Source organism: Gopherus flavomarginatus, chromosome 1, assembly GCF_025201925.1.
Source record: "Gopherus flavomarginatus isolate rGopFla2 chromosome 1, rGopFla2.mat.asm, whole genome shotgun sequence".
NCBI lineage: Eukaryota > Metazoa > Chordata > Testudines > Testudinidae > Gopherus > Gopherus flavomarginatus.
In genome coordinates this window covers 151763834-151786047 of record NC_066617.1, presented here as the reverse complement: position 1 = coordinate 151786047, position 22214 = coordinate 151763834, and the positions used below count along the sequence as shown (strand labels likewise).

At 46.1% G+C, this 22214-nt stretch overlaps 1 protein-coding gene across 1 annotated transcript in view; it reads right to left on the bottom strand.

Moving 5' to 3' along the window:
- LOC127046390 (ephrin type-B receptor 5) overlaps positions 1-21098 on the bottom strand; it is a 146881-nt gene extending 125783 nt beyond the window's left edge. The window contains exon 1 of the mRNA XM_050943378.1: positions 20156-21098. The gene's annotated coding sequence lies outside the window, so the exon portion shown is untranslated. The remainder of the gene's footprint in view (positions 1-20155) is intronic.
- Positions 21099-22214: the final 1116 nt, after the last annotated feature.

The window sequence follows — 22214 nt, the reverse complement described above, 5'->3', positions numbered from 1 at the left end:
CAACTTTCTGTATTGTAGTACCTGACGCTGCCACTGCCATACCTTTGGCTGGTCACTATACCTCTGGCTGTAGCCCACGAAAGCTTATGCTCCAATACATTTGTTAGTCTTTAAGGTGCCACAAGTACTCCTGTTCTTTTTGCGAATACAGACTAACAAGGCTGCTACTCTGAAACCAGTAAGAGAATGACCATCTGCCTCCTAGAGATATTATGCAGATTAATTAACCAATGTCTGTGCAGTGCTCTGAACACATATATAATAATAAAAACTAACGCTACCTACTCTGCCTATTAATACCAATAACAAATTCTACCTACCGTACTAATACTGTTACATAGTGCTTTTCATGCATAGATCATAAAGATACATATGAGGATTAATTTTATCACCATGTACCTAGAGCGGGTGGTGAATGGCAGGAGAATTACAGTCCACTGAATTGGGCATGGTATTAATATTACTTAATGTGATTTTCCCTGATACATCATTCAGGCGCCTATAGCAATATATGGGAGGGAGCATTTAATTCAATAAAATCAATCACTTTTCTGTGTTGATGGTATTTTACCCTTTGTTGCTACTGAGAGCTATTTTGAGTGACTCCAAGGAAGGTGTGGAGCTAGTGCTGGGACTATGCAAGTGCTGGGCTGGTGGATGTTTCAGTGATTCATGAATTGTTTAACGATTTGATCTGGAGAGATTATATCTTTGTTAAATATTTCTGAGGTGCCTGATGTGGAATTTAATTACACTGAACTTAAAGGGGGTTCTCTTTTCACACTGTAATTTATAGTAGGCTTCCTGCAGTCTTTTTAATTGTTTATTTTTCTTAAATGAAAATAAAGGAAGGAAAACAGTTGGACTTGTGCCCTTTTGGGCTTCTTTAAGACATCCAATGGCAGCATGAAAGGTTGGTTTGAATTCTTTCCTTTATATAAAAAATAACCGGTTTATTTCCTGCCTGTTTTTTACCTTAGAAATATCAGGAGTGTTAACCTTGTTTTCCCTGCTTTGGCTGAACCCAGGAAAGTGGGTTAGGAGCTTTCACGGCTTTTAAAAGAAGAGATTCCCTTTTAAAAAAAATGTCCATCAATCCCCTTCTGTGCTTTCACCCATGCTGCCTCTCATGCTTCCTGTAACTATCCATAAGGCCACATCACTGTCCTCCTTAAAATACCCCCATAAACTCTTCTCTTCACAAACAAGGTCAGCTTTCAGACTGCTGTACGGGGCAGCACAGCATGGGGAGGAGGTAAGCAGCCCTTTGCGGAGAAAGAAGTGGTTCAGGACTATTTAGAAAAGCTGGATGAGCACAAATCCATGGGGCCGGATGCACTGAATCAGAGGGTGCTAAAGCAGTTGGCTGATGTGATTACAGAGCCATAGGCCATTATCTTTGAAAACTCATAGCGATCAGGGGAGGTCCCGGATTACTGGAAAAAGGCTAATATAGTGCCCATCTTTAAAAAAGGGAAGAAGGAGGATCCAGGGAACTACAGCCAGTCAGTCTCACCTCAGTCCCTAGAAGAATCATGGAGCAGGTCCTCAAGGAATCAATTTTGAAGCACTTAGAGGAGAGGAAAGTGATCAGGAACAGTCAGCATGGATTCACCAAGGGCAAGTTATGCCTGACTAACCTAATTGCCTTCTATGATGAGATAACTGGCTGTGTGGATGAGGGGAAAGCAGTGGATGTGTTATTCCTTGACTTTAGCAAAGCTTTTGATACAGTCTCCCACAGTATTCTTGCCGGCAAGTTAAAGAAGTATGGGCTGGATGAATGGACTATAAGGTGAATAGAAAGCTGGCTAGATCGTCGGGCTCAACGGGTAGTGATCAATGGCTCCATGTCTAGTTGGCAGCCAGTATCAAGCGGAGTTCCCCAAGAGTCAGTCCTGGGGCCAGTTTTATTCAATATCTTCATTAATGATCTGGAGGATGGCATGGATTGCACCCACGGTAAGTGTGCAGATGACACTAAACTGGGAGGAGTGGTAGATACGCGGGAGGGTAGGGATAGGATACAGAGGGACCTAGACAAATTAGAATATTAGGCCAAAAGAAATCTGATGAGGTTTTACACTAAGGACGGAAGAATCCCATGCACTGCTATAGACTAAGGACCGAGTGGCTAGGCAGCAGTTATGCAGAAAAGGACCTAGGGGTTACAGTGGAAGAGAAGTTGCATATGACTCAACAGTGTGCCCTTGTTGCCAAGAAGGCTAACGGCATTTTGGGCAGTATAAGTAGGAGCAGTGACAGCAGATCAAGGGACCTGATCATTCCCCTCTATTCGGCATTGGTGAGGCCTCATCTGGAGAACTGTGACCAGTTTTGGGCCCCACACTACAAGAAGGATGTGGAAAAATTGGAAAGAGTCCAGCAGAGGGCAACAAAAATGATTAGGGGGTTTGTGCGCATGATTTATGAGGAGAGGCTGAGGGAACTGGGATTATTTAGTCTGCAGAAGAGAAGAATGAGGGGGGATTTGATATTTGCTTTCAATTACCTGAAAGGGGGTTCCAAAGAGGATGGATCTAGACCCAGGGTCAGCAACCTTTCAGAAGTGGTGTGCCTGGTCTTCATTTATTCATGCTAATTTAAGGTTTCGAGCAGCAGTCATATATTTTAACATTTTTAGAAGGTCTCTTTCAATAAGTCTATAATATATAACTAAACTATTGTTGTATGTAAAGTAAATAAGGTTTTAAAAATGTTAAAGTTTCATTTAAAATTAAATTAAAATGCAGAGTCCCCTGGACCAGTGGCCAGGACCCGGGCAGTGTGAGTGCCACTGAAAATCAGCTCGCATGCCACCTTTGGCACACGTGCCATAGGTTGCCTACCCCTGATCTAGACTGTTCTCAGCGGTAGCAGATGATAGAACAAGGAGTAATGGTCTCAAGTTGCAGTGGGGGCGGTTTAGGTTGGATATTAAGAAAAACTTTTTCACTAGGAGGGTGATGAAGCTCTGGAATGGGTTACCTAGGAAGTTGTGGAATCTCCTTCCTTAGAGGTTTTTAAGGTCAGGCTTGACAAAGCCCTGGCTGGGACAATTTAGTTGGGGACTGGTCCTGCTTTAAGCAGAGGGTTGGACTAGATGACCTCCTGAGGTCTCTTCCAACCCTGATATTCTAGATTCTATGACCTAGCTACCACCTCTTGGACAGGAAGATTAACTACAACAACAGAAAAAAAACCATCCATAGATGTAGAAAGCATCTACACTACAGTGCTACAGCGGCACAGCTGCAGGACCATAGCTGTGTCTCTGTAGCAGCTTTAGTGTAGATGTCCTTAAACTGTAAGTTTTTCAGAGCAGGAACGGTCTCTTTGCTTGTACAGTTCCTCATACAATGGGGCCCTGGCCTCTAAGTGCTACAGTAATATAAATAATAAATGTTATGGTTGGAAATCTTTTAACAGAGATATTTTCTTCCAAGAGCTCATTAGGCATTTGAGTTAAATATGTATAGAGCGCATGTGCACACACACACACACACACACACACACACAATCTTTTAAACAGTCTGAATAAAAAACTCTTACTCTCTCAACTGGGTTTCGCTTGCCTGACAGTTTTTGAAGCAATAATCCTGTCAGTTCATGAGTACACCATAGAGTATTCCAAGGAAAACTTGGAAGACAAGACATATATTTCCAATATTAAAACAGGCAAAAAATAAATATTCCTAAAAAAAATGTAGGTCTTTTTTATACATCATAAAGAATATAAAACCAGAACAAACCCTTTTTTTTTTGTCATTGCATGTCCCCCTTCAGATGTCTTGTAAAAGCTGCCCTAAAAATAGAAAGGCTGGAGAAATTATATCTTTCGAATTCTCACACAAGAAATAAAATGGAGAGTGTCCAAAGGAAAAATTTTGTGGCTACCCCATCACATTCATCTTCTTTGCTAGCAAGAACAGATAATAGCTCTAGTTACTGATACAGTGGACTCTCCTGATCAATTTCAATCTATTATGTCTAGGGAAACTTGCCTTGATACAACTGTGTAAAGGCACTTGAAATGCAATTTTATCCACTTGGAAATGAACTTGATGCTTTCAACCTTCGAGAGTGTGATTAGGAAAGGATATATCTGCAGAGGAGGGTGTTTAACATTTTGGAGGAAAAAGTGGTGAATTTACAGCCTCAGGGACAGTGCACTAAAGCTTTCCTGAAGTGGCTCACTGAGTGTACAAAACAACCTTAAGAGCATTTGTGTGTTAAATATTCCTGACAGTCATAATCCATAGAACATTATCTCCTTTTGGGTGAAAAAAACCATTCACCTTTGTGGTGTTTAGAATTCTTTGCAAATTCATTCCCTTTCCAGAACCAGGAGCAAGAACAACAATTAGATTAACAATGTCATTTTCAGTCGCTTCTCTGGCAATCAGTGCCCCAAAACCATCATATAAACAGTTTGAAAACATCAAGGAGATGTTTTTTATCAAGGAAAGAAAATGCATAACCTTCTCGCATAAAAGGTAGAAGAGAGATAAATCATTTCCCCACACAATGTTCAGGCAACTGAGGTCAGAAGTAAAAAGCTCATGTCCCAGAAAACAGGAACCAAGCTTCAGAGGCTATGCCTATGCTATACACCACTGGTGGCCGTGTGTAATGTACGTGTAGCTCCAGCAGTGGGGAAGCTGGTAGAGCCTTTCCTCACCGCCAGAGTCTTTCCCTGCAGCAGGGAAAGGCTCTAGTTGCAGGAAAAGGCTCCAGTTATGGAGAGCTGCCGGAACCTTTCCCCACTGCTAGTCTTTTCTTGTGGTAGAGGAAGACTGCAGCAATGGGTATGCAGTATGGGGCACTACATTGCTAAAAATAGCTGTGTAGAGAGAGAGGCACAGCATGGGTGAGTAGAGAGGTGCATAGAGTATGAACATGGGTACATACCCGCACCCTTCAGGCATGTCTTTATTTGCCTCAGTCATGCCTCACGGTCTATACCCAGGCTAGGGGGCAACACGTCTAACTATAGTATGCGCTGCCACAAGAAAGGTGAAGCTGCTAAGCACTAGCACCTCAGAGGGGCAACTGCTAAGCACCAGCAACTAACTTCAGTGGGAGAAGGTCCAGAACTGGTTTCTTTTGTGACTGAAGCTAAGATTTTATTCCATGCCAAACTTTGATTGCTGATGAAAGATAAATGATCACAATGCCAAGTTTTTTTCTACCAGTTAACCTCAAACAAATATCTGGATAACAAGAGCTCACATGCCTCAGAGGAGGATGCTATATATTAATAAAGAATATTCTTCGCCATTTTCTATTAAAAACTAGCCCTTGCAGAACTGTCATGAAAATTTACCAGCTGAGGCACAAAAATATACTAACCAGCACTATAACTTGATAAAGAAAAAAATCTAGACACATTTTATACCTCTATCCGAACTACACTGCTCTCCCTGGGCAAAAGTTGGCAAAAATGAGGAGCAAAGTTTGAGATTTTTTACTCAGGTTATATACATGTCCTTTTTGAGAATTTAAAAAAGAAAATCAATAAGGTTGAAGGGTTTTGTTTGGACTTTAATGATTTGGCTCTGCAGCTCTAGCCCTGGATTTTCAAGAAAGTTAGAAATGCAACTGGTTCAGTAGTTTAGGAGTTAAAGGGAGTTAAAATGACTTTTTGACCTTTAGACATTTCTTCCACTCCTTCTGCTAACAAATGGCACTAACACTTAACATTTTCAGCCCATATAGCACTGAAAACTCTCCTCCCACATAGGCTACTTTTATTTTTAAAATAATTATTACCATTATTCATCATCACTGTTTTCATGTATGCCGAGGGGCCCAAAAGTAGAATGCTTCCTTTTAAAACAACCAGTCTACAGCACAAGTGGAGATTTACTCAAGCATAGTCCCTCTGCTACTTGTGCTGCTACCTTAGGGTATGTCTACACTATGGGATTATTCTGATTTTACAGAAACCGGTATTTGGAAACAGATTGCATAAAGTCCAGTGCACGCGGCCACACTAAGCACATTAATTCGGCGGTATGCGTCCATGTACCGAGGCTAGCGTCAATTTCCGGAACGTTGCACTGTGAGTAGCTATCCCATAGCTCTCCCATAGTTCTCGCAGTCTCCCCAGCCCATTGGAATTCTGGGTTCAGATCCCAGTGCCTGATGGGGCAAAAAACATTGTCGCTGGTGGTTCTGAGTACAGCCTCACCCCTCCCTCCGTGAAAGCAGCGGCAGACAACCGTTTCATGCCTTTTTTTCTGGGTGAACTGTGCAGACGCCATACCACGGCAAGCATGGAGCCTGCTCAGCTCAAGACAGCAATCATGGACGTTGTAAACACCTCACGCATTCTCGTGCAGTTTATGCTGAACCAGGACCTGAAAAACCAGTCGAGGAGGAGGCTGTTACGGCAGCGCGGCGACGAGAGTGATGAGGACATGGACACAGAATTCTCTCAAACCACGGGCCCCAGCAAGTTGGAGATCATGCTGTTAATGGGGCAGGTTCTAACCACTGAATGTCGATTTTGGGCCCAGGAAACAAGCACAGACTGGTGGGACCACATAGTGTTGCAGGTGTTGGACGATTCCCAGTGGCTGCAAAACTTTCGCATGCATAAGGGCACTTTCATGGAACTTTGTGACTTGCTTTCCCCTGCCCTGAAACACCAGAATACCAAGATGAGAGCAGCCCTCACAGTTGAGAAGCAAGTGGCGATAGCCCTCTGGAAGCTTGCAACACCAAACAGCTACCAGTCAGTCGAGAATCAATTTGGAGTGGGCAAATCTACTATGGGGGCTGCTGTGATACAAGTAGCCAAAGCAATCACTAAACTGCTGCTACAAAAGGTAGTGACTCTGGGAAATGTGCAGGTCATAGTAGATGGCTTTGCCGCAATAGGATTCCCTAACTGTGGTGGGGCGATAGATGGAACCCATATCCCTATCTTGGCACCGGAGCACCAGGGCAGCCAGTACATAAAGCGCAAAGGGTACTTTTCAATGGTGCTGCAAGCACTGGCGGATCACAAGAGACGTTTCACCAACATCAACATGGGATGGCCAGGAAAGGTTCATGACGCTCGCGTCTTCAGGAACACTACTCTGTTTAAACGGCTGCAGCAACGGAATTACTTCCCAGACCAGAAAATAACAGTTGGGAATGTGGAAATGCCTACAGTTATCCTGGGGGACCCAGCCTACCCCTTAATGCCATGGCTCATGAAGCCATACACAGGCAGCCTGGACAGTAGTCAGGAGCTGTTCAACTACAGGCTGAGCAAGTGCAGAATGGTGGTAGAATGTGCATTTGGACGTTTAAAGGGATGCTGCCGTACATTACTGACTCGCTCAGACCTCAGCCAAACCAATATCCCCATTGTTATTGCTGCTTGCTGTGTGCTCCACAATCTCTGTGAGAGTAAGGGAGAGACCTTTATGGCGGGGTGGGAGGCTGAGGAAAATCACCTGGCCACTGATTACGCACAGCCAGACACCCGGGCGATTAGAAGAGCACACCAGGAAGTGGTGCGCATCAGAGAAGCTTTGAAAACCAGTTTCATCACTGGACAGGGTACGCTGTAACTGTTGTGTTTGTTTCTCCTTGATGAAAACCCGCCCCCTTGATTGACTCATTCCCTGTAAGCAACCCACACTCCCCCTTCGATTACAGCTTGCTTTCTAAGGAAATAAAGTCACTACAGTTTAAAAATAATGTATTCTTTATTAATCGATTATAAAAAGAGGGAGAGGACTGACAAGGTAACCCGGGTGAGGTTTGGGAGGAGGATAGGAGGGAAGGAAAAGGCCACTAAAAAAGTTCAAAATAATGACAGCCTTTTGGTTGGGCTGTCCATTGGGGTGGAGTGGACGGGTGCACGGAGCCTCCCCTCACGCGTTCTTACATCTGCGTGAGGAGGCTATGGAACTTGGGGAGGGGAGAGGGCAGTTATACAGGGGCTGCAGTGCCACTCTGTGATCCTGCTGCCGTTCCTGAAGCTCCACCAGACGCTGGAGCATGTCAGTTGATCACGCAGCAGCCCCAGAGTTGCATCATGCCTCCTCTGATCTTCCTGCTGCCACCTCTCATCTCGAGCATCTCTCCTCTCCTCACATTGGTCCCTCCTATCCTCACATTCACTGGCATCTTTCCTGTAATTTGATACCACGTCCTTCCACTCATTCAGATGAGCTCTTTCATTGCGGGTCACTTCCATGATTTCCAAGAACATTTCGTCTCGCGTCCTTTTTTTCGCCACCTTATCTGAGATAGCCTTCGGGATGGAGGAAGGAGGCTTGAAAAATTTGCAGCTGCAGGAGGGAGGGAAAAAAGGGAGAGAAATATTTAAAAAGATATATTTTACAGAACAATGGTTATACTCTTTCATGGTGAACAAAACTATTCACATTACATAGCACATGTGATTTCAGTACAAAATCGCATTTTGCATCTTAATATTGAGCGCCTGCGGCTTTGGTGTTAGAGATCACAGAGGCAGGTTTGGGCAACAGAATTCGGCTTGCATGCGGCCATGGTAAGCCATTGTCTTTCGGCTTCTGCAGCCTTCATATATCCAGTGCCCTCCTTTCCCAAATACCAAGCAAAGCCCGTTGAGTGCTGAGACTTTCCTGTTAACGTGCAGCAGCAGAAACAATTCTCTGGGATGATCGCGTTACCTCTCCCCGCATCGCATGCTTGGTATCATGGAAGATCCTTGCTAGCCACCCCACTGTGTGGCTGGTATCAGGGAAGATCTCTGCTAGCCAAACGCAAAAAAGCTCAGCGCCAATCACCCTCCCTCCTCCCCCTTGGCTAACTACAGGGAAGGATTTTTCAGCCACAAACAGCCCAGTAGGAATGGCCACCTCTGTCCCCTTAATTAAATTCCCGTATTTGAACCAGGATACCATGAACGATATCACTCTCCTGAGGATAATACAGTGAGATAAAGAACGGATGTTGCTTGAATGCCAGCAAACACCGGGACCATACGCTGCTATGTTTTGTCATGCAATGATACCAGATTACTTGCTACTAGCATGGCATGGTCAAGTGTCCTACCATGGAGGACGGAATAAGGCTGCACTGCCTTCTGCAAAGGCTTTTGGAGAACCTCCAGGAGAGCTTCATGGAGATGTCCCTGGAAGATTTATGCTCCATCCCCAGACACGTTAACAGACTTTTCCGGTAGCTGTACTGGCCGCGAATGCATCCCAAGTCCTCAAGGCAAATTAATCATTAAACAACGCTTGCTTTTAAACCATGTTTTATATTTACAAAAGTACACTCACCAGAGGTCCCTTATATGGCTTCATTGTCTGGGATACCGCCTTGGGAGGGCTGTGAGGGTAATTCCATCAGGCTGAGAAAAAGGTCCTGGCTGTTGGGGAGAACGGTGTGCTGTGTGCTCTCTGCAAGCTCGTCCTCCTCTTACTCCTCCTCATCTTCCCCATCCTCAGAATCCTCAGGAATGGCTGAGATTATCCCCACCTCGGAATCCACGGACAGGGGTGGCGTAGTGGTGGCAGACCCCCCAGAATTGCATGCAGCTCAGCGTAGAAGAGGCATGTTTGTGGCCCTTCCCCGGACCTTCCGTTTGCTTCTTTGGTTTTCTGGTAGGCTTGTCTGAGCTCCTTAACTTTCACACAGCACTGTACTGAGTCCCTAATGTGGCCTCTCTCCATCAAGGCCTTGGAGATTTTTTCAAATGTTTTTTCATTTCATCTTTTGGAACGGAGTTCTGTTAGCAGGCAATCATCTCCCCACATAGTGATCAGATCCAGTACCTCCCATACGGTCCATGCTGGAGCTCTTTTTCGATTTTCAGATTGCATGCTTACCTGTGCTGAAGAGCTCTGTGTGATCACCTGTGTTGATCAGCTCTCCATGCTGGGCAAACAGGAAATGAAATTCAAAAGTTCGCGGGGCTTTTCCTGTCTACCTGGCCAGTGCATCCGAGTTCAGATTGCTGTCCAGAGCGGTGTACAAGGTAGCACCCGGAGGCCAATACCGTCAAATTGCAGCCACACTAACCCTAATCCGAAATGGCAATACCAATTTCAGCACTACTCCCCTCGTCGGGGAGGATTACAGATACTGGTATTAAGAGCCCTTTATATTGATATGAAGGGCTTCGTTGTGTGGACGGGTGCAGGGCTAATGCGGTTTAACGCTGCTAAATTCGATATAAACTCATAGTGTAGACCAGGCCTTAGACTTGCTCCCCCAGTCCCACTTTATACCCTTCACTCCCAGCCATCTCCTCACCACAACCCTCTCCCCTTGTATTCACTAACCTATCACTGCAAATACTGAGGTTGGTCTGGACTGTAATGTTGCCTTAACTGGTGGTCTTTGAATAAGGAACTGAGAACAAGGAACCAACATCAGCTTTGCTGATTTCCCAGTATGTTGTAGATCCCATTGACACGCAATGCACCGAGCAGCCTTTAATTGTAAGTTAAATTATTTGGTATGAGAATATATACACAGAAATATGAACCAGTGAGAGAGGAGCAGGGAGGGAGAGGAAGCCTGTTGCCCAGAATGCAACTCTGCTATGCAGCAAGCACTCTGTTATGATTGATGCCTGTCAGCAGGGGCTCCAGCTTTTGTGGAACTTTGACCTGTCTCGTCTCTACAATCAGCAGTAGCTTAAGAACATGAGAACAGCCATAGTGGATCAGACCAATGGTCCACCTAGCCCAATAGCCTGTCTCCCAATAGTGTCCAATGGCAGATGCTTCAAAGGGAATGGACAGAACAGGGTAACTATCAAGTGATCTACATCCCCTGATGTCCAGTCCCGTCATCTGGCAGTAAGAGTCTTAGGGGGTTGTATCCCTCACCATCCTGGCTAATAGCCATTGATGGACATGTCCTCCATGAACTTACCTAATTCTTTTTTTTACCCAGTTATAGTACTGGCCTTCACAACATCCCATGACAGTGAGTTCCATGTGTTGACTGTGCATTGTGTGAAAAAGTACTTCCTTATGTTAGTTTTAAACCTGCTCCCTATTAATTTCATTGGGTGACCCCTGAATCTTGTGTTATGTGAAGCACGGACACCAACTTTCCAAAGTGCTGGGGGGTGTTCAACTTCCAGCTCTGCCTCAAGCCCTGCCCCCACTCCCCCGCTTCCCCCAAGGCCCCGCCCCCACTCCACTCCCACCTCTTCCTGCCCAGTTCCACCCTCTCCCCCAAACGTGCCGCATCCTCACTCCTTCCCTCTTCCCCCTCCCCCCAGAGCCACCTGAACGCCGCAAAACAGTTGATTGTGGTGGACAGGAGGCATGGGGAGGGAGGGGGAGGCTTTCATCTGCAGGACTGGCCGGCAGGTGCTGGAGGAGTTGGGGGGAACTGATAGAGGGGCTGCTGGTGAATGCTCAGCACCCATCATTTTTTCCTCAGGGTGCTCCAGCCCCAGAGCACCCACTGAGTCGGTGCCTATGATGTGAAGGGATAAATACCACTTCCTTATTCACTTTCTCCACACCAGTCATGATTTTATAGACCTCTATCATATCCCCCCTTAGCTGTCTCTTTTCCAAGCTGAAAAGTCCCAGTTTTTTAAATCTCTCCTCATATGGAAGCTGTTCCATACCCTTTAACATTTTTGTTGCCCTTCTCTGAACCTTTTCTATTTCTAATATATCTTTTTTGAAACGGGGCAACCAGAACTGCATGCAATACTCAAGGTGTAGGTGTACCATGGATTTATGTAGTGGCATTATGATATTATTATCTATCCCTTCCTCTATGGTTCCTAGCATTCTGTTAGCTTTTTTGACCCATTAGGGTGACTCAGAAGCAGGGAGGGAAGGAAGACAGTAGAAAAGACTGATAAACTTACTCCAATCCCAGGAGCTGGGCATCCAAGGAAAGCGTTTAAAAAGAGTTAGGAATACACAAACTAGGAGTGGGGGGACCATTGGGATTCAACTCCAGGCAAGAGACCCAACCCAGACCTGCCTTGTCACAGCCAGAAACCCTCCCTTCTCTGTGACAATGCATCAGAGATGAATAATTTCTTCCAAACAACAAGGAGTCCTTGTGGCACCTTAGAGACTAACAAATTTATTTGGGCATAAGCTTTCATGGGCTAGAACCCACTTCATCAGATGCATGGAGTGGAAAACACAGGAGCAGGTATAAATATATGAAAAGATGTGAGTTGTCTTACCAAGTGTGAGGTCGGTCTAATAAGACAATTCAATTGACAGCAGGATACCAAGGGAGGAAAAATACCTTCTGAAGTGGTAATGAGAGTGGCCCATTTCAGACAGTTGACAAGAAGGTGTGGATAACAGTAAGGGGAAATTAGTATTGGGGAAATTATGTTTAGGTTTTGTAATGACCCAACCACTTCCAGTGTTTATTAAGGACTAATCTGATGGTTTCCAGTTTGCAAATTAATTCTAGTTCCGATGTTTCATGTTGGAGTCTGTTTTTGAAGTTTTTTGTTGAAGAATTGCCACTGTTAGGTGTGTTACTGAGTGACCAGGGAGATTGAAGTGTTCTCCTACTGGTTTTTGAATGTTATGATTCCTGATGTCAGATTTGTGTCCATTTATTCTTTTGCATAGAGACTGTCCAGTTTGGCCAATGTACAATGCCCAAATAAATGTGTTAGTCTCTAAGGTGCCACAAAGACTCCTCGTTGTTTTTGCTGATACAGACTAACATGGCTACCACTCTGAAACCTTCTTCCAGTTTTTCCCTGAAACAGAGGTAAGAAGGGGTCTTACTCCACAGTTCCCAGGATCTGCCTTAGCATGAGTAGCAAGTGAACCTAACCATTTGGAGGTTGGTTCTGACACCCATTCGACACCAGCTGCTGCAGAAGTCATGGAGGTCAAAGAAAGTCATGGAATCCATGATTTCCATGACCTCCATAAAAAACTTGCAGCCTTACTCATATTCAATTTATGATCAACTATAACCCCCAGATCCTTTTCAGCAGTACTACCACTGAGCCAGTTATTCCCCATTTTGTAGATGTTCATTTGTTTTTCTCTTATCACAGAGAACACTTTGCACTCATCTTTATTGAATTTCATCCTGTTGATTATATATCAATTCTCCAATTTGTCAAGGTCATTTAAATTCTAATCCTGTCCTTCAAATTGCTTGCAAATCCTCCTCCCCACCAACCACCACCCATTTTGGTGTCATCCATAAATTTTATAAGCATACTCTCCACTCCATTATCCAAGTCATTAATGAAAATATTGACTAGTACCAAACCTGGGACTGACCCCTGTGGGACCCCACTAGGTACACCTTTCCAGTTTGACAGTTAACTAGTGATAACTACTTTTTGAGTATAGTCTTTCAACCAGTTGTACACCTACCTTACAGTAATTTCATCTAGTATCAGAGGGTAGCCGTGTTAGTCTGGATCTGTAAAAGCAGCAAAGAATCCTGTGGCACCTTATAGACTAACAGACGTTTTGGAGCATGAGCTTTCGTGGGTGAATACCCACTTGCATCTGAGGAAGTGGGTATTCACCCACGAAAGCTCATGCTCCAAAACGTCTGTTAGTCTATAAGGTGCCACAGGATTCTTTGCTGCTAATTTCATCTAGGCCACATTTCCTTAGTTTGCTTATGAGACTGTCATGTGGGACTGTGTCAAAAGTCTTACTAAAATCAAGATATTTCACATCTATTTCTTCCACCCATACACTAGGCCAGTGGCTGTCAAACTTTTTTTTTTTTGTGGGCCACTTGAAAATTTCTGAGGGTCTCAGCAGACCACTTAATGATCTTTCCAAATGTTGCTTGTACTGTTAGCAAACTATTATAAAGCACTTTGGATAAAAGCACTATTTAAAAATAACGTTATAATAATTAATTTTTTTTGTTCTACACATAAAAGCACACAGCTCATATTTTAATATCAGTAGTTTTACTTTTCTAATGTGGGATGTGCCTTCTCTACCAGCTGCAGTAGAGACTGTCCATGACTTCTGCAGCAGCTTCTCTACCGCAGTAGCCCCCGAGCTGGAGCTGAGGCTAGGAAGGAGGGCTGTCTCTCCCTCGCAGCCGAAGCCCTGAAGCTGGGGAAAGTCACCTCCTTCTCTGGCCGCAGCAGCCCTGCATGTCCCAAATTCCCCCCACTCCCTCTTCTCATCCCACTTCCCCCTCCCACCTACCCCTATTCCCCGCAAGGCCATCACCTCACCTTACATGTGCGTCTTATCCAATGTCCAGGCACCTAATTGGGGCCGGGGGGGCTGGGGGGGCTTCACTCTCTCATGTGTGGCTGCCTAGGCACGCACCTTAGATGGAACTATCTGCAGACCACTTGAATGGAGTTCGCGGATCACAGTTTGAGAACCTCTGCACTAGGCCAATAACCCCGTCAGAGAAGGAAATTAGGCTACCCTGGCTATTCCTTATAACTCTATTATCATCTAGGTGTTTACAAATTAATTGTTTAATAATTTCTTCCATTTCTTGCCAGGTATTCAAGTTGGTCTACAATTCTTCAAGTCCCTCTTTGTTCACCTTTTTAAAAATAGGTACTATTATACTATGTTTGTCCTTCCCCAGTTCTCTGGGTCCTCACTCTTCCTCCGTGAATTCTCAAAGATAATTGCTAATGATTGAGATTGCTGCGGCTAATTCCATAAGTGCCCTAGGATGAATTTCATCAGGCCCTGCCAACTTGAATACATCTAACTCAGGGTGGCCAACCTGTGGCTCCGGAGCCACATGCAGCTCTTCAGAAGTTAATATGTGGCTCCTTGCATAGGCACAGACTCCAGGGCTGGAGCTACAGGCGCCAACTTTCCAATGTGCTGGGGGGTGCTCACTGCTCAACCCCTGGCTCTGCCACAGGCCCTGCCCCCACTCCACCCCTTCCCGCCCCCTCCCCTGAACCTGCCATGCCCTCACTCCTCCCCCCCCACTTCCTGCATGCCATGAAACAGCTGAATGGGAGGTGGGGGAAGGAGAGGGAGGTGCTGATTAGCAGGGCTGCTGGGGAGATGCTGGGAGCAGGGAATGGGAAACTGATGGGGGGCTGCTGACATATTACTATGGCTCTTTGGCAATGTACATTAGTAAATTCTGGCTCCTTCTCAGGCTCAGGTTGGCCACCCCGATCTAACTTATCTAAATATTCTTTAACCTGTCCTTTCCCTACTTTGGTTTGCAATGCTTCTTCCTTGTTGTTAAAACTAATTCTGTTGAGTATCTGGTCACTATTAACCTTTTTATTGAAGACTGAAGCAAAATAGGCATTAAACACTTCAGCCTTCTTGATGTCACCAGTTATTAGCTCTCCTTCCCTGCTAAGAAGACATACACTTTCTTTTGCTCCTAATGTCTTTAAAGAACCTCTTCTTATTGCCTCTTCTGTCCTTCGCTAGGTGTAACTCATATTTCGCCTTAGCCTTTCTGATTTTGTCTCTACATGCTTGTGCTATTCTTTTGTACTCCTCCTTAGCAATTAGTCCAGGGGTCAGCAACATTTCAGAAGTGCTGTGCCGAGTCTTCATGTATTCACTCTAATTTAAGCTTTTGCGTGTCAGTCATACATTTTAACGTTAGAAGTTCTCTTTCTAGAAGTCTATAATATATAACTAAACTATGGTTGTATGTAAAGTAAATAAGGTTTTTAAAATGTTTAAGAAGCTTAATTTAAAATTAAATTAAAATGCAGAGCCCCCCGGACTGGTGGCTAGGACCTGGGCAGTGTGAGTGCCACTGAAAATCAGCTTGCGTGCTGCCTTTGGCACACGTGCCACAGATTGCCTACCCCTGAATTAGTCCATGTTTCCACAGGTTATGTCTGTCTGAACACACAGGGCTGGGCAGATGGGAATTTTCAGCCCATTGTAAACCCAGCACTTAAAGATCAATGTTCCATGTACAAGCACATGGCTTTCAGAGAGTGCACGGTCTCCAGAATATCAGGCATCTTCCCCTTCTGCCTGGGCAACCCTCTTATTCTCCCCCCTGAGCTGTGTGTGCCTGAATGAGTAATCATTAGATCACAGTCACATCCAATCCCAGTTTCCTTTGCAGTTGAGCTTTGAGCTCAGAATGCACTGAAGCCTAGAGCCCTGGAAGTTTGAAACTTGTGATTGTAAGATCCCAAAGCTGCTATTTGTTTCAGGAGCTGGTCTCCAAGCATAGGCACCAATTCCATGGGTGCTCAGGGACTAGGGCTGCCACAGGAAAAAATGTTGAGTGCTGAGCACCCACCAGCAGCCCCTCCATCAGCTACTTCCCCTCCCCCAGTGCCTCTCACCTCCCAGCATCCCTGCTGATCAGCCCCTTCGCCCCCAGTGCCTCCCTCCAGTTGTGGATCAGCTGTTCCGCAGCGTTCAGGAGGTGCTGTGGGGGAGGGGGAGGAATGGGGTGGGAAGAGGCAGGGGGCAGGATGGGGCAGGGTGGAGGCTTGGAGGGGGCAGGGGTGGGAAGAGGCTGGGCAGGAATGGGGGAAGGGATGAAGTGGGCATGGGGCTTGGGACAGAGCTGGGGGCTGAGCACCTCCCGGCACATTAGAAAGTCAGCGGCCCTGTCTTCAAGCAGCTTTCAGGTGGTGTATATCTGGGAAAGAGAGGGGTTTTTTTCCCAGGTCCCCAAGTGGCTTCCAGCTGACTTCGTAGAGGCATAGGTGCATTTCCTGCAAACACAGCACCAATGGCTCCATTAAGTGCATAATTCTTTAAGAGCAGATGTAGTAAGAGTACACAAGAGTACACAATTTGTGAAGGCACTGGAATATTGGTTGTAAGCACTGTTTGCGTGCCACTGGGAAGACACCACTGGTGCATTTTTTGTTATTAATTACAAACAACATATAGTGCATTTCAATTCTGAAAAGTGATATTGTGCAAATGGCCTCTGACTCAGGAGACTTGCTCCTTATGAATATTAAGAGCCAGAGAGGCTGATTTTAGTGATTAAAATAAGATTTTCCTGTTTTTTACGTCTATTCACCCTACAAAGTCAGTATAGCTCAGAGAGAGGGAGCTGGACTTCATTTTTTCTTGTGCCTCATCCACAGATGCGCTTACTAAACTCCAAAAAGTTACACCTGTGCACAGTCACTGAAGGTCATGAGATTGCACAGGTGTCAATGAGAGCAAATATGAAGGCATTGGGGTGACATTGATGTAAGTGTGCAAAAATTCTGTTAGTAGTAATGAGATGAGAGTTGGAAAAAGCCCAGCTTGACTTTCAGAGCTGAGCTGAGTTTGTGGGACTGGCAGTTAGAAAAACCATCTTTAAAATACATGATTACTGTAAGATGATACAAAGCTTTCAGACAAAATAGAGCAAGAAGTTTTTCTTTTTTATAATGGTAAGATAGTAATATGACATCTAAGCAGGAAGAGAAGGGAAAAAGAGAAAGATGGGGTGGGTGGCAAGGAAAAGACATAAATAAGAACAAAGTACAGAGGTTAAGTTCATCAAGTGCCTTCTAGGTTTTCTTTTAGGTGGGCATTCCACTTTGCACATTCTTTTTATTTGTTTTTCTGTAAAATCTGTTTAAGGGTAAGCTGATCCCATTTGTTCTGGAATTGTTGATGGATGATAAACATGGAGCCCCATGATGCCATTTATACACAAGCTTTGCAAAGCAGAATTGCATTGTAAGGCAGCAGCTAAAAATCACAAAAAGATAAGCAATGAAAACGTTAAGGTTCCCTCAAGCAACATTAACTTTGCCACGCTGATTATATGTAATATATTTCATTTCTGTTTCTTCTGCGTGCATATGTTATTGTTTGTGTTAAATATACATCATAAAATATGCACATGGCCAAGCTATTCATGCTGGAGGAACTTTAAAATCAGTCAGGAGAAGCAAAAGTTAACTCCACCACCATAACTGTCATTAATAGTGTTTTTGTTTTGAAACAATAAATGGGCAGGGAGGGGTGATATGGGTGCATTCCCCTGCTCTCCCAAGGGGTCGGAGCGGGAAAATGGTGGAACATGCATATAGAGGGGATGCATGTCTCAACAGGAGCAGACACAGGGAGGGGAGCATTCCTGAAGCCTGGTGTCCCACAAAGCAGCAGTGTGCATGGGCATCCCATCACAAAGCGGGTGTCTCAGGAAGCCTATAAGAGGGAAGTGTGCATAGGGTGGGTGTAGTATTTCCCAGATAGAAGCATGCATGGTGAAGTTGAGTATCCCAGGGGAGAAGACATGCAGAGGGGCAGGAGATGCACCTGCAAGAGTCAGTCACATCGCTCAGAGAAGGGAAAGAGGTGTGTGTCTTGGGGGGAGGCGAACATACATGATGGACATAAGGAAGATGATCATTCATGGGTTGAGGGAGCAGGTATCTTTGTTATGGGCATATACAGCAGCTTGTGGGACAGCGACACCCCTTGGGGGGGAGGGTGCTGCAGCTGTGCCACTGTAGTGCCGTAGTGTAGACACTTGCTACAGCAATAGAAGGAGTTTTTCCATCACTGTAGTTAATCCACCCTCTCGAGATGTGGTAGCAAGGTTGAGGGGAAAATCTTCCATAAACTTTTCAGGTCTATACTGGGGCTTAAGTCGGCTTAACTACGTCTCTCAGTGGTGTGAATTTTTCACTCCACTAGTGAACAACTAGTTCAACCTATATTTTAGGTGCAGACCAGGCCTACATTGCTCCAGCACTCAGAGCAAAGAAGCAACAGTCCCTCTTGATAAGGCTCCACTGCTCAGAGTGAGGAGACAATACTTTGCCCAGTATTAAGGCACCTCGCACACATACAGTCCTGGGCACCCCATTGCCAGAAAGATGGCGACAAACTGGAAGGAATTCAGAGAACAGTGAGCAAAATGATTCCAGGGCTAGAGAGAGGGATTGATTTATAAGGAGAGATTAACAAATCTAACCCAGCTAAAGAGTGTGGGTGGTGGGGGAACGGGGGCAGGGATATAACTGCCTCCAGGGATCTAAGGGCTACCAACACCCAAGGAATTGTTTAGGGAACTACAAGGGGTTGAAACTATGGGATGAATTTTAAGCCAGGGTGATATTTTCAGGCTGGAGCTCAGGAAACATGTAAAAGCAAAGACTGATTAGACTGTGGAATAGTCTCCCCAAGGGAAGCCTTGGCACGAGAATAGATAGGAGGGTACAATCCTGCAGTGGCAGTGGGGGGAGGGGGAGGAGAGGGAGATGGATGAGCTATATTCTAATAGAGCTTTCCAGATCTAGTTTCTAGGATTCTGATAAGGAGTGAGGCAGGAGGGAGCTTCCCCTTTATTCCCAGCTGAGGTGTCAGCTCTGCTTGGGTATGGGGAGAAGAGGCAGTGCCAAGCTAAGCAGTAGTAGGAGACATGACTGGAGGCAACTCCCGCATCAGCACTGCCTGCTACTTTAGTAATCCAGTTTGCTATTTGCATTTGGTCTCTCCCTCCCCACCCCCAGCAGAATAATTAACGAGTAATAGGGTTATTGAGGGATTCCCTTCTTGGGGCACTCTTTCCCTCACTATCTTTCATCTTCTGTCCATGTAGCTGGGGGAGAGGGCAAGAGATCTCCTCCTCAACCAAGGGAGATGGTCACGGGAGGTGAGACTTTGAATGAAGTTAGATCAGTTCACTGGGACCATAGAGTAAATGCAAGGTTAGCTGTCACAACCCACACATTCACACAGATATTGTCAGTTTGGATATATGAATTTCCACCATCCTCAGGAAGTAGGTTAATTTTAACCCCTACCCTGCCCCTCCTTTCCTCACAAACACACATATACCCTGCATGCCCCACTGCAGGCACATTAAACAACCTATACACGCAAGGGCCAAAGGCATTCCTAGCGTAATTCCATCAACTTCAGCAGTTACACCAAGGGTAAATCTGCTCCAAACATTTCTCCCTGCTTCAGGAAAAGAAAAGGCATCACTTAGCAGATGCTCTTGAAAGAGCTACAGAGGAAAAATAGCCAGAAACAAGCAAACCAAGCCATGAATGTGGGAGAAATATCTGCTTATGCCTGTAATATCCATGAGCCCAGCTGTGCAGCAGCAAAACCATGACCTGATTTCATACAGCTCATCTCTCATCTCTCCCCTCTCTGTTTGCATATAGCATCTGACAGAAGAGGGAAGTCTTCCAGCCCCTCTAACATAGGTTTTTAAACAGCACAAACCCCCTTTCCCATAAAAAAGGAGTTGGAATGTCACTCAGAAAAAGTACCTGGTTTGCTTCTCTCTCTCCCCTAGGATCTCACAACAGAGAACCGAGGATGTTCTGGATGATGGCTCCCTCTCAGATCTCTTCTGATGGGATCACAACGTCTTTACTCTGTGATCTCTCTCTCTCTCGCCTGTGTTCTCCCTTCTGCTGGAATACGGTGATATCTCTTTCTCCCTTTTTCTGCAGTCTAGTCTGTAGGGATCCTAATAATATTCCTCTTTACTTTGATCTTTCTAGGGTCATTCAGGAAGCTTCCTCAGGGATCTTTTCTGCTACAATTATGCCGATATATCTCATAGTATCAGAAAAGTTAAAACACAAAGACTGTAGGTCTCATCTAGTCAATCTCCTTGGGGCCAGTGCAGGACTGTTACTTACTGTACATTGACTAGTGCTTTGTCTTCTTAGGCTTGGGATCGCTTTCTGCCTGGAATCTCTCTGTTACTGGGATTGATTTTTTCATAGGATCTCCTGCTTGGAAGACTCCTCTTGTGGGGGTCTCTTTCTTTCTAGGCTCTCATTCCCTCTTACTGGGACCCTTCTCCCGAGCTCTTTCTTCTTCTGATCCCTGCTTGGAATTTCCCTCGTGCTGAGATTTCTCTCGCTCTACCACTTACTACGGTCTCTCGCTCTCCCTTGATTTGGGATTTCTTTCTCTCCCTTGTTTTGGCTATTCCCTGGGATGAGATCTCTCGCTCTCCCTTGCTGCGATCTCTCCCAGTATCTCCCTCCCTTGAGCTGCCTGTGTCCCTTGCAGGGATCTCTCTCCCTTCAGCCCCCTGCTGCTCCTCTCCCCCTGCAGAGGCCCGGCTCAGCACCCGAGGTTCCCTGCAATGCGCGGGGGACTCTGTATGGCTGCAGGACCCCCAGCCCCGGAGCAGCAGCTCCCGCTACCGCTGCAACCGCTGCTTCCCCCGCCAGATCCCCAATCCCAGCTGCCGCGGCTCCTTCCCTCTCCACTCCAGCGGCAAAGGCAACAGCGTCAGCATCTCCCAAGCTGCCGGAGGCGGGGCTCCGCGCGGGGGCCAGTGCCCGGCTCACACTCCCTTGTCCCTGTGGGGCGGGGCTCGGCGCTCGGGCTCCCCTTTGCCCGCGGGGGAGGGGGGGGCGGAGCTCCGCGCTGGGGCCGTCTCCTTTCTACTCACGCTCCTCCAAGGCAGGCTGGGGTCCCCTCCTCCTTCCAATGTCCTGGGCTCAGCGCTGCGGGCTGGGGCTGGGGCTTGGGCTCCCTTCTGGCTGGGGGTGGGAGTCAGAGCTCCTGCACTCTGGGTCCAGCCGCCCAGCTTTGCCTTGGGCATTTCTCTCGCGTGTCACCGAGGCCTGGGTGCCGAGAAGTGCTGCAGCTCACTGCAAAACCTGCACCCCAGTTCTGTGCCCCAGCCCTGCCCAGAGGGAGCCCAGCTCCCAACGCAGGCGAGGTCCCACACAGGACACTGACCACCCACCCGACAGGGACTAGTCCGCACAGGTGTGGAATCAAGAGCAGGACAAAACCCAAGAGCTGCACAGCAAAGCAGGTAGTTCAGTGACCCACCGCTACCAGCAGAATTTGCACTTTGGTGGGGGGGAGATATAAGAAATCTCCAGCCCCATGGGCTCCACACCGAACTTTGTGGTACCTGTTGTGGTTACCAGAAAAATGGCAGCCATAGCACAAGGCACTCCCCGCTCTTAGCTGGGGGCAGTGCTGGCAAGGGGTCAGCAAACCCAGGCCACAACTGAATTCTGGGGACAACAAATGAAAAAACAAGGACAGTGAAGTTCATAGGGCAAAAATCAAGTAGCCAAAAGGGGACAGTGCCCACTGCCCCTCAAAGGTTTTTGAGGAGTCAGTGAACACGGCAGGGAACAGAAATGGGTCCCACGCCTATTGAGTTCCTAGGGGAAAGGGTGGGCACAAACCAGGCCACATCTAAAGATCCCTCCCCCAGCCAAAGGGGAGGAGCAACTGAATCGGCTGCTCAAGTACAGTAAATTTGTGAGACAACAGACAAAACGGATGGGAGTGAGGATCATGGGTTCAAAAGCATAGAATACCAGGGTTGGAAGGGACCTCAGG